We start from the raw sequence: 13,487 nt of genomic DNA on the forward strand, positions 1-13,487 counted from the left end.
TATTTACATTAAAATATAAATTTTTTGCACTTGTAATAAGCCAACTTAATTCTGTACTTTTACTTCATCTTATAAATAATACCTTTATGTAGTTGTTAACGGGTATTTAGAAAGTTGTTCATTCGATTGCATTTAGATGAATCTTGTGTGTACTGCTTAGTCTCTGATACTTTACTAGGGGAGCACTACTACTGACTTACCAATTTTCACATAACAAATGTAACACGAACTTTTCATAGATAGGTCAAAAATCAGCTGTGATTTACAAAATACTTGCAGTGTGTCCAGATTTGTAAACATAGTAATTTGGTAAAAGTGTATATTTTCTTTATTAAAGCATCACCTTTTTTCCATATTGCTGTTCAGTACTCCAAAATTATAGGCAAATTATAAAAAAATTATGAATATCCTGAAGTTAAAATGTCACTTTACAAAGGAACACACAGAAAAAGGAAGTTGTAAACATCTTTAGTAGTCACTAAATATGCAAATTTAAAATTCATGCATTTAGTTTGTCATATGATAATTATAAGTTTAGGGCCTACTCTTAGCAAAGTATGAAAAGTGTCATATTTCTGACTCAAAGTACTTGTATTAGCACTATCACAGCTGGCCTGAGGAATTATTTGTCAGGAATCATCAATGTTCTCACATATCTAAGCCTTATTAATTTTAAACTAATAAAAAGATTAGATATGTGCAAGAAAATTTATTCCAAAGGACTGTTTTATATCATAATTTACCAGAAGGAAATATGTTTCATAAAGATTCTGACCTTATAGGATATAATGAATAAATTATTTCATTTCCATGCTGAAATTCTTCATGGATATTTAAAAATTATGACAGAAATTAGGTTATCAAATTAGTAAATCTTTAAGACATATATTCTGAGCTATTTAACCAGTTATTTTATGCTTCATAACTCAAGTTCTGTGGGAAGAACATGCAAAAACATACTTCTAAGAGTAAACTGTTATGCATAAAATACTAATATTGGAAGTGTTATTTTTTTGGTACTGGGGATTGAATTCAGAACCTTCCACTTGCAAGGAAGGTGTGGTGCCAGTGAGCTAAATTAATGACAAGTTTATTATTTAACTTTTTGTCTTTTCAGAGTTTGCAATGACGTGCATTTTTCATAAGTATGAAATAACTAATGAAAACTTAATATTTGTGCTTTATAGATAAATAGTTAAGGGAAAAATTATGAATTCCATATATCCAATCCACATAAATTTTCATGGAAACTGAATATTCTTTCCCCCACTGCTATGAGAGGAAAACAAGATGATTAGAGCCTATGGTAAAGAGACTGTTAAGCTTTGGATCTAAAATAACTGCCAAGACCCAGGTGATGCTACACACCTACAATACCAGCACTGGGGTTAGGGGAAGCACTGAGACAGGGGGAATCACCAAGAGTTCCAGGCCAGCTTAATCCACATTGTGAGTTCAACGTCAGACTGCAATATATAACAATACCCTGTCAAAAAACCAAAGGAAAGAAAATTAAAAGTAAAATATTTCCCAAGAGTCTCGAGTGTTCAGAGGTAGGGCATTCAGAATGTGATTGAAGTATGGAGATGCTAATCTCATCATTGGATTAATCCATTGACAAGTTTATATATGTATGGGCTATTACTAGGAGGTGGGACCTAGTTAGAAAAGAAGGGTGACTGTACATAGACTGTGAAAAGGCTTTCTTATTCCTGGGTCTTCTTTGCTCTCTCTTCTCTTTTCCTGCTATCTCTGTTTCCCAGAAGTCATGAGTTGGACAGCTTTCTTTCTTCCTTGATTATGTTATTTCAACCTTGGAGCCAGTCCACCATGGACTGAATCCTCTGAGACTGTGAGTCAAGGTAAACTCATCCTCTAAATTGTGGGCATTTTATTACAGTGACGGGAAAGGTACTAAGGAGTTAGTTATCTCTTATGTGTTTTTCCAGTCAATGACACAGAATCAATATTTTAAATTCCATGAAATTATAAACACACAGAGTTACACAGTCAAGTATTAACCTTATTAACAGAATGTAACAACAAAAAATACATTCAACTGGGGCCAGGGATTTAACTCACTGGTACCATGCCTGTCTCATAAGTGCAAGGTCCTGAGTTTGATCCCAAGTAGTCCCCCGCAAGAAAAAAATTCAACTTAGGCTGAAATAAAAGTGTTATAGATTGAACCCTTTAATTAAAGAGTGCTTTGTTGTATATATATATATATATGTGTGTGTGTGTGTGTGTGTGTGTGTGTGTGTGTGTGTGTATGGGGAAGGGAGAAAGAAGACATAGGTAATTAGCTTATTTTGAGAGTGCATATAGTTTCTTTGTTAATTTTCTCATTGCTGAGACAAAATACCTGACACTCAAAGTTAAAGGAGGAAAAGTTTATTGTAGCTCACAGTATATAGAGATTTCATTTCATAGTTGGCTGGTTCTAAGGCAGGGTGGCATGGCAGAGGGGCATCAGAGAGGAGAAACAGTTCATGGTGGGCAGAAGGCAGGAAGGCAGCAAAGCATCAAAGTAGTAAGGAAGCAAGTGACCAGCAGCAAGCAACAACACCAGTCCTCTTTTTGACCTTTATATTCACACCCAGGGTCACACACGGTTAATCCTAGCACTTAACAATGAATCAACTCCAGGGCTGGGAATTTAGCTCAGTGGTTCCTCTGCCTGCCTCACAAGTGTGAGGACCCGAGATGGATCCCTGGTACCAAACAAACAAACACACAACAACAACAAAAAAACAATGAATCAACACCAGCTTTATATCCTTAATCCCAGCCTCATGGGCTGTAGATCTAGTCACCTTTACAAAGCTCCACATATGACTGCGTGAAGCTCTGAGGGAACATCTAGATACAAGCCATAATAGGGAACATCATAGTTATTCTGTGTTATATTTGACTAGTTGGGAGAATCAGTCAAATTCATGCATTTAGGAGAATATTCACATTGCTTTTGTGAGTATTTTACACCATAAGAATTTTATGAATATTGGGCCAGGGATTTAGCTCAGTGGTTCTGCCACTGCCTCACAAGCGCAAGGTCCTGAGTTTGATCACCGATACAAAAAAAAATTATGATTATTAAATTTCAATAATTTAATATATATTAAGACAATCAAACATATAATATTTTAAAAAATTAATTCAACAATCTTATTGAATCAAACCTAGCATAACTCGGCATGCTGTACTTTTTTATTCACTTGAACACCAATAATCTGTTCCCTTTTTGAATATCTCCTTCTCTCTGATACACAACAGTATAGTTTCTATGAGTTACACAGGATCATCAAATAATGAAACTTAAGTTTGATTTCTGGCATCCTGAATTTCTTCAGTGATATTATCTGTGAAAGGAGCTTACAGTAGATCCAAGAAGGCATTGTCCACTGAGTTCAATTTTATGTAAATGCTTTGTACATTTAATCGTGCATATATTTACAAATACAAAGTATATATAGATTTTTAATTCTCTGATTTGCACATTAGTTTAATATATAACCTTTGTTTCTTCATAAGAACTGAAAAATCATGAACATGACCTAAATAGTAAAAGCACACACTAATGTGGGTGCTTTTTTTTTTTTATTTTTCTGTTTTGTTGGTACTAGGCATTGAACTTGGGTCCTTTGGAATTTTCTTTTGGCTTCCAAGAAAATATGAAGAAAGGCAAAGATTTAAATTCTCATTGTGTACAAATGCTTATGTCATTAAATGATAACAATTAACTGTTTTATGTTTTCAAATTGGATTGTGGCATGTTTAACCAACATAAATTCCATCTTCCTACACATTAGGGAAGTCTGCTTTATCTTCCCAAGTTGGCTTTTTTTTTTTTAGCTACTAAATTGTACATAGCCTTGGACAGTGAATTTCTTTTCCAATTAATTTGTCTATTCTAATTGGTCTAATAGGAGAAGTAACACATTTAACACTACAGGCAGATACTTAGAATGTCTTTAGGGAATTGACCACTTCACTGTGCTTAAAAAATTTATTATATGGAGGTGAAAATGTATATAAGCTTTCCTTTCATGTTTTGGACCTTACTACTGAATTGCAGTAGGCCACACTCCCACTGTTAGCCTTAATAGGATTAGTTTGGGTATTATCAAAAGAACAATTAACGCCTGCTGATATGATCACAGATGGTATGAAATAGTAAGAGGAACTCAGTTTTACTGGAACAATCATCTCAGGTTTTTATATTGAGGATGCACTGAAAAGATGGCTACAAAATTCACTGACAATTTTCTATGTGACTACTACTGATATAGTATTGAAACCAATATAGAATCAAATTTTGTTTGTAGCTCGCCTCATTCTGAGGCAAAGACTTCTTTTTTCAACGTTTGCTAATACTATCTTTGTCACTTTGAGGGTGTTAATTTCTCTCATTGGGTGTTTCTTTACCTGCAGAGTAATAATAGCTTCCAGGTCCAGGGTGCTTCTAAGAGTTAGATGAGGAATCTGTGTAAAGAACCTAGCCTTGTTCTAAGATGAATGTGAACACTTACTGTACTGGTTTTTATGTTATTGTGGTGACTACAAAAAAGATTTAATTAGTATGAGTTTAGAAATACTTTGCATGTGAATGAAGACTAATATTCAAAATATTTGGAGATAAGTAATTCAGAGAACACAAAAGATCTGAAAAGAGATTTTTCCAAAAGAGAGATACAGATGGTTAACAGATACATTAAAAAAAAAAAATTCAACATCCCAAATCACCAGGGAAATAGAAATTAAAATTATAATTATATGCCACTTCATACCTGTTAGATTACCTATTGTGAAATATATGAATAACAAGTCTGGGCAATGTTGTGCATAAAAAGAGGGAACCCTGAAAAAATGTGTGTGGAAATGCAAATTAGCACAGTCATCTTAGAAAATAGTATGGAGTTCCTCAAAAATCTAAATATAGATTGACATGACATTCAATAATCCTATGGCTAGAATTCCAGAGTAAATGAAATCAACATACTGAAGAACATCTGTACTCCCTTGTTTATTAAATCATTATCAAAATAAACAAGATAAAAGAGTAACCCTAAGTGTGCAACAATGGATCAATGGATAAAGAAAATGTTATGTATCGTCAGTGTAATACTATACAACCTTCAAAATGGAGGCATTTTGTCATTTAAGACGACATAGATGGAACTGAAGATATTTCACGGAGTACAATGAGCCATACAGAAGAAAATTCTGTGTGTTTTAATTTATATATGGGATCTATAAAAGTCAAAGACAGAAACAAAGTACAAAGGTGACTACCACAAGTTGCAAGGTGAAGGAGGGATGGTAAATGGGGAGAAGTTAAACAAATGGGAAGAGGTTTCCATTAGACAGGAAGGATATATTTTAGTGATTTATTGTGCTGCATTGTGATGACCATTAATAATATCATATTGTACAATTCAAATGAAAGAATATAATTGAATGTAATCAACCTGATAATATAATTTCGAAGAGGTGATGGCTGTGTTAACTAGCTTGATTGACTCTTTCTCTAGAATATATATAGATCAAAACATCACATCATATCCCATACATAAACACAATGATTTGTCAATTTAAAAGCATTTAAGAAATATTCAGCTACCATATCTTTGACAAAGGAGCTGACCATCCTCACTGAAGGAAAGATAGTCTCTTTAATAAGTGGTGTTGGAAAAACTAGATTTCAACTTGCCAAATATTAAAACTGGACCCTTATCTTTCACCATGCACTAAAGTAAAATCCAAGTGGATTAACTATTAAAAAAGAAACACTAAATTTGCTGGAAGATAAATTAGGCAGAACTCTTGAAGACATTGGCTTAGGAAAAGATTTTATGAACAAATCCTCAGTAGCATGGGAACTAGAAGAAAGAATCAACAACTGGGATCTCATCTTATTAAAAAGCTTCTGCACTGCAAAAGAAACTATCAACAGAACTAAGAGACAACGTACAATGTGGAAAAAATTTTTACTCCTGCTGCTCAGACAAAGAACTGTTATCTAGAATATATAAATAACTCAAAACAATCAGCCCCCAAAATATAAAGACCCGATTAAAAAGGGGGCACCTGAAATGAACAGACATTTCTCAAAGAAGTAAAAGCAGAAAGTAAATATGTGAAAAAATGTTCCACATCACTGGTCATTCGAGAGATGCAGATGAAAACAACACTGAGATTTCACCTCACCCCACAAAAAGTGGCTGCTATGAAGAAATCACACAATAACAAATGTTGTCGGGGTTGTGGGGAGAAGGGAAACCTTCTCCCTTGCTGGTGGGAGTGCAGACTGGTGCAACCACTGTGGAAATCAATATGGAGATACCTCAAAGAGCTTGGACTGGAGGTTCCATTTGACCCAGCCATCCCTCTGTTGGGTATCTTTCCAAAAGAACTAAAAGAATCATATCACAGTGAGGTATGCGCACCCGTGTTTATAGCGGCACAGTTTGTAATAGCTAAAGCTTGGAAACAACCCATTTGCCCATCAGTTGGAGATTGTGTGAAGAAGTGTTTTTTCTATAAAATGGGATACTACTCAGTCATAAAGAATTCGAAATTAGACTTATTCATAGGAAAATGGATACATATTGAGGATATACTCCTAAGCAAAATAAATAAGTCACACATGTATAAATGCTGAATAGTGTCTCTGATGTCAAAAACTATAATAGTACATAAGATCCTAATGAGATAATTGACAATGTGAAATAGGAAGAAAAGGACTAAAGGTATAGGGAAAATGGGAAGGGTAGGGGAAAGGTAATAAGGGGAAAAATATATGAGAAAATGAAAAAAATGGAAATAAAGTGTTTGTAAATGGGAAGAGGAAGAGGGGGTGAAGGGAGGACAGGGACAAGGGGAAGAAATGAGAACCAAGACCTGTCCATGTAAAGGTACAAGATCCCAATGATGAATGTAACTGTACTGTATACCTAAAATGCACCAATATACTCAATGAGAGGAAAAAAGAAAAGATATATTGTGTTTCTGATGGATATCACTCTTCCGGTTTCCAAAGATTTGCAATTTTAATTATAATTTACAATTACGATTATAAATTTTTTTATGTCTTTTAGTTTTAGAGTGATTATTTTCTTCAATTAGTAAGATGTACTTCATTTACAAATTAGATTCTTTGGATAATTTTATAACAAATTATTGTTTTAATATACTACTATTTTATTTGGCTCATACAGTAATTACTTTGCTTCACTTTTCAAATATTATATAATTTCTTTTTATTATAATGTCTTTTCTGATTTGTATGTAGGTTGATATTAACCTTAAGAAATGAATTGAAGATGTTTGTGGATTTTCTATGTTATGAAACATTGAGGTAGCATAGTAGTTATGTATTCTTTGATATTCTTAGAATTTCTTCCTGTTACTTGTATGATTTGAGTATAACTTTTTAGTTTTGCAAGATAAAAAGAATTCTTGGGCTGGAGATTTAGCTCAGCGGTGGCCTGCCTTGCAAGCGCAAGGACCCAAGTTTCATTCCTGGTACCAAAAAACAAAAACAAAAAAGAGAATTCTGGAGACAGATGATATTGATGGTTATATTACTTTAGAAATGTGCTCATCATTACAGACAAACACTTAAAAGTGATTAAAATGCATCTTCTTAAAATACAGGTTCTCAAAGTAGATATTGAAGATCTTCAGGATTTCTGCAGGATCTGTTGTGATTTCACCCTTTTGTTCCAAATTGCTTGGATTTGAGTCTTTCCTTTTTTTGATAAGGTTAGCTAAGGGTTTGTCAATGTTATTTAACCTTTCAAAGAACCAATCCTATGATTCACTGATTCTTTGTATTGTTTTCTTACCCTCTATTGCATTAATTTTGCTCTAATCTTTATCATTTCCTCCCACATTTGAGTTTTGGCTTGACTTATTCTTTTTCTAGAGGCTTAAGGTTCAACATTAGGTTGTTTATTTTAACTCACTCTGTTTTTTAGATATGGAAATTAATTGATATAAATTTCCCTTATAAAACTGCTTTTATTGCATCCCACAATTCTGGTATGTTGCGCTAACATTATCATTTAATTATGGAAACTGTCTAATTCCTTGTTTAGGGCCAAGGATTTAACTCAGCGGTTCCGCCACCTGCCTCACAAGCAAAAGGTCCCGAGTTCCATCCCTGGTGCCAAAAAAAATAAATAAATAAATAAATAAAAAAGTCACTCTTATAATTCCCTGTTTAATTTCATCTGTGACCCATTGGTTGTTCATTCAGGAGGATGTTACTCAATTCCCATGTGTTCTTGAAGTTTTTATGATTTCTTTTCCATTTATTTCCAACTTCATTGCCCTGTGGTCTGGTAATACACATGGGATAATTTCAATTCCTTTGCATTTATTTAGAAATATTCTATGAATTAGTATGCAGTCTATTTTGGAGAATGTCCTGTGTGCAGCTGAGAAAAACGTGTATTCTGGTATTGTGGGGTTAAATACTTTGTAGGCATCTACTAAGTCTGTTTACTCAAAAATTTGGTTCAGTTCTGATATTTCTTTGCTGATTGTTTTGTCCAGTTGACCTATTTGTGATTGTGGGGTATTGAGATTCCCTGTTACAATTGCATTAGTGCTCATTTGATTTTTCATGTCCATTAATATTTGTTTTATAGGGTTGGGTGCGCTTATATTTGGAAATGCAGCAGGTATTATGTTGTGTGTATTATATTAAAACTTTAATTTAAAAAATTTAAATGATGATAAGGTGACAGTTATGAACTACCCTCTCTCTTGAACTAGAGACATTTGAATAATTCTTGACCACTCTAAGCTTAACAGGGCATGTTTTCTTCAAACCTCATGTCAAAGAAAAAATTCAGTTCTTATTTTATATATTCTGTCCCTTTATATGTAAAAAGAAAAGGAAGAAGCATTGGGAAATTTGGCCTTCAACATTCTAATGCAATACTTAATAATTTTCTCTCCAAAGTATGTTTTTCCCCGAGAACATCCTATCCTGGCATGCAAGTGTGCACCTGTATCTCTTCACCATTCCCAGTGCATCCTAGTTTTACTTTCTTGACAATTTGAATGCTCCATAATCTAAATATCTGCTTATTTTTCTTCTCCCTCCCTAGAATGAGAGCTTAGCCTATTTTCCCTAAAAATAATGCTGATTCCTTTGAAGTAGGGCAAAAGAACGGAAGGACTATAGGTCAGTTCTTTGTCACTCATCAGTGTTTTCAGCACTAAAAATTTATGTCTAATTTTAAGAGACAAACTTTGTAATCAGTTAAGATAAAATATGTTAGAACCTCAACTTTCACAATTAACCATGGTGTGTGACTTTCCTTGATTTTCCATATGAAATTTGCTACTGCAAATCATAATCAGTTTAAATGAGTAGAACCTTACCAGAAAAGATATATTACTTTCACCTTAAAATACTGATAGACTAATCTTTTTTAATGATATACACATACAACCACAGCTAAAATCTGGCATAAATATAGTAAGTCAACTTATTATTCAATCAATGAAATTGTGTAGAAAACTAGGGGATTTCTTAACATATTGTAACTTCATAGTTAGCATTTCTTTCATAGTAGCTAAGCATCAGTCTCAGAAAAATAAGAATTCCTTAGCTGTGTTGCAGATAAAAAAGATACAAATCTAGGAGAAATTGCCATTGCTTCAGACCTTATAATGATGGTATTCTAAACCTTTAATAAAATACTTTAAATGTTACTATACTTAGCTAATATTTAATTCACTTCTTCGGTAAGTTTAGAGGTCATACTAATTATGTTAATGTTTAAATTATAATACAGATTGGATCAGATGAAGTAGAAGCCAATTACAATTAGAACTAAGTACAGTGATACTTCAGTTCAGGAATTTAATTCATTCCACGATTCTGGTTGAGAACTGAATTGGTCCCGAACCCAATCACATTTCCTCGTAAGGTTCAGTATAAGTAAGGTTACTTTGTTCTGAACCTATGTTTTTTTTTTTAACCACAGAAATATGAAACAAAGTACAGTACAGTAGGAAAAGAAAGAACACTAACCTTGCTGAAGGCAACTTCTGGTGTGGAGGACAGGGAGGTGGGTGGTGAGGAGGTGGGAGTCCCTCCTCCTTAAGGGGAGATCTTTTTCAGGAGTTTCCTCTGTTCTTTGTCTCTTTTCTGCAGGGGTCAGTTTCGATGAAAAATCCATCCGTAGTCACTTGCTTGCTCCTGCACTCCATAACCCTCCGGAAATGAGAGTCACATTTCCTCATCTGATTCGACACTTTTCTTCACAGCTATGTTGAAGTGGTGCTTCTCAGAGAAATCCTGCACTCATTCCACTTTTCCATAGTGAATTTTATAACATCACCACTATCCTCCGCCCTGTCTTCCTCTTCCTTGGTAGAGGGTGGTGTGCTCCTCAAGAGCCATCTGTTGCTAACTCTGGAGTTCAGCATGTTCTTCCAACATCAGCTCTTCCTAATGGTCCTCAGCAAGCTCCTCTACGTCCTCACCACTGACGTGCAGACCCTTACTCCTGCCCATGGACACAATCTCCTCCACTACCTATGCATCAGAAAAGTCACTTTCATTGACACACTGGCCACACATTCCCCCAGGCTGAGTTTAAGGTTTGGTACATGACATCTTCTCAGACTGTCAATGAGGTTGACGCAGTGGAGGACGTTGAAACGTTTCTTCCAGAACTCTTCCAGAGTCAGGTATATCTCTTCAGTGACATGCAACAGCTGGTGAAGAGCACTTTTGTGTATAGTTTCTTGAAGTTGCAGAACACTTGCTGGCTCGTGGGCTGTAATAGAGGTGTCCTGTGTATGTGATTGTTGGGGGGACTTAGAAAGTCATACTCAGCATCCATATCATCCACCAGTGCTGGAGTATATATGCCAGAGCACTGTCCATCAGAAGCAGGAACCTTTCACACAGTTGGCTATCTGAAAGATACTTCTTAATAGTGGGTGCAAACATCTTGTGCAGCTGTTCCATGAGCAATTGCCTTGTGACCCAAGCTTTCCCATGCACCATCCGCATCACATGCAGTCTGGTCTTGCTCACGTTCAGTTCCTTGAATATACCTGGGGTCTGCAAATGGTTCACCAGTAGAGGTCAATCTGTCTTTTGTGGGCTTGTTCCCCAGCAGTGCCTTTTCCTGCTGTGTGATACAGGTTCTATTTGCATCTTCTTCCAACGAGCCGTCTGTATTTCATTTATGTTGAACACTTCTTGAGCAATGTATCCTTCTGCCTGCATGAATTCTATGAATTTGTTTTCTTGTAGGCTTCTGCAGCAGCCTTGTCAGAACTGCAAACCTCACCACCTCCTGTCACACCGTGGATGCCACTTCTCCTGTGCAGTTAATCAGACCACCCTCTACCAGCTTCCAGTTCATCACTTGTTGCAGTTGTAAGGGGTTTTCTTGCTGTAAATCCCTGTGCAATGTCCTGGCTTTTTCACAGAGCATAGCTTCTCGAATGCTATCACCTGCCAGCTGTTTCTCATTCAACCATGTTAACAAAAGGTTTTCTGCTTGATTAACAAAGTGTTTTCTACTTCTTCCAGCACTTGTGTGCTCTGCTTGGTTAGCGTCTTTTCTCCTTTTGCTCTCTCAGTGCCCTTGATGGCTTCTTTATTCTTCAAAATAGTCAACCTTGTTGACTTCACTGAGGCTAGATCAGTCACGTGAATACCACATTCATGCTTTCTAAAATTCTCTTCTGTAATTCAGTGGCTACTTTCTTAAGAGCCTTCTTCTTGTCATTGCTATTTTGTACTTTCTTGTCACCTTCATTAATGCTCTGAACTTTCTTTTTACCGCCATCCTTGCTCTGCACATTTTTTGGAACCAAGATGGATTGATTAATACTGTATGTGCTAAAAAATACACAAATTATGTATGCACAAATTTGTCTATGATGGGAATTTTGATAGGAGGATGCCACAACCACGTGTCAGAGTGGGGAAGATAGCCCTGGTCATGTTCATCTCTTGATGATGGAGTTCATGAGTAGAACCAAAAGTATGTCAAATTCTTCTGCCTGTGAACCAAATTGTCTGTGTATGGAAGTGTTCATGAACCAAGATATTACTGTAAAATAATACTACTAGTTCAAGCTAAGAATGCGTTGGTGAGGACTTTTACTTCTGGCCAAAGTAGAGTAGGAAAGATACGGTTTACTCTCATCAAAAATATACAAGAAGAAAAATGTAAGAAACAATGAAAATTTCGAGAGACAGAATGTACAAAAGCATGTACAGATGAGTTTTGAAGACACTGAGTGTCACACAATGAGGGGCAGTTGTCACCGAGAGATGAGAAACATCATAGCGTGTTTCCCACAGGTAATGATCCAGAGAGGGCATTTGCAACACAAAGAATTCTAGAGATTTATAGAAGGGACCTCTGGGTATTTAACAGAATACAGGTCAACATGTGACTCTGAGGGAACCACCCAAGGCCAGGGAAGGAACCATCTAAAGAATTAGTGGAACGAATTCCTGAAGTTTACACAAGGCTGAAAATATTGCCTGATCACACCAGATTAGAAATATTTCTGAACTCCAAATCACTGGAAAAAAATATGGGAAACTTTTGCTTTTCTAGAAAGGAATGAGTAGCTCTAGGCGAAACTTCGCTGGGCTTGGCAACTAAATATTAAAGGCAACTTCCAGACAGATGAAACTCCCTAAGTAATTTAAGGTAAATTTTCAAGTCAGGTGGAGTTTCAGATGACATTCAGAGTATTTATAGGAACGTAACACTATATTCACAGCGAAACAAAACCTTTTACAAGGACAGGCATCCAGATAAAATTTGCTAGGCATACAGAAAGAAAATATAACCCATAAGGAAAAGAAAAATCAGTGAACTGAAACCATGTCAGATCTGATATAAATGTTGTCATTATAAAACAAACTGTTTGTAAAAGTGGTTATAATTTTATTTTAAGTTTGAAAAGACAAATGAGACATAAAAAATTTTTGGAGAAAAAAATATCCAGATTAAAAAAACTTGGTTGAAAAAATATATTGAATAAAATTAATGACAGAGTAAACATTGCAAGAAGAACCAGAAGAAAATCTTAGTGAATTGAAGGCAGCAATACAAGATATGTAAAATATAACACACACACACACACACACACATACACACACACACACAGAGAAACAATTTAACAAAGCAAGAAGGGCACATCACTGAACAGTAGGACAACTTCACCTGGCATGTCCAATTCCAAGAACAGTGAAGAAAACTATACTGAATCTTGTTATGATCAAATTGATCAAAGCCTTTAATAAAGAGAAAATTTTTATCAAAAGCTAAGGTGGGATTGCAGTGAAGACATGTTAGAGAGAAACAAAGATTTGGATGATGTCAACATCATTAAAGTATTGAAAGAAAATAATGTCAACCTAGAATTCTATGCTTAACAAAACTATCTTTTAAAATTGAAAGTAAATAAGAATTTTATCTATT

The sequence above is a fragment of the Fukomys damarensis genome, unplaced genomic scaffold (genome assembly GCF_012274545.1).
Source record: "Fukomys damarensis isolate Sample0158 unplaced genomic scaffold, DMR_v1.0_HiC HiC_scaffold_9, whole genome shotgun sequence".
Taxonomy (NCBI): Eukaryota; Metazoa; Chordata; class Mammalia; order Rodentia; family Bathyergidae; genus Fukomys; species Fukomys damarensis.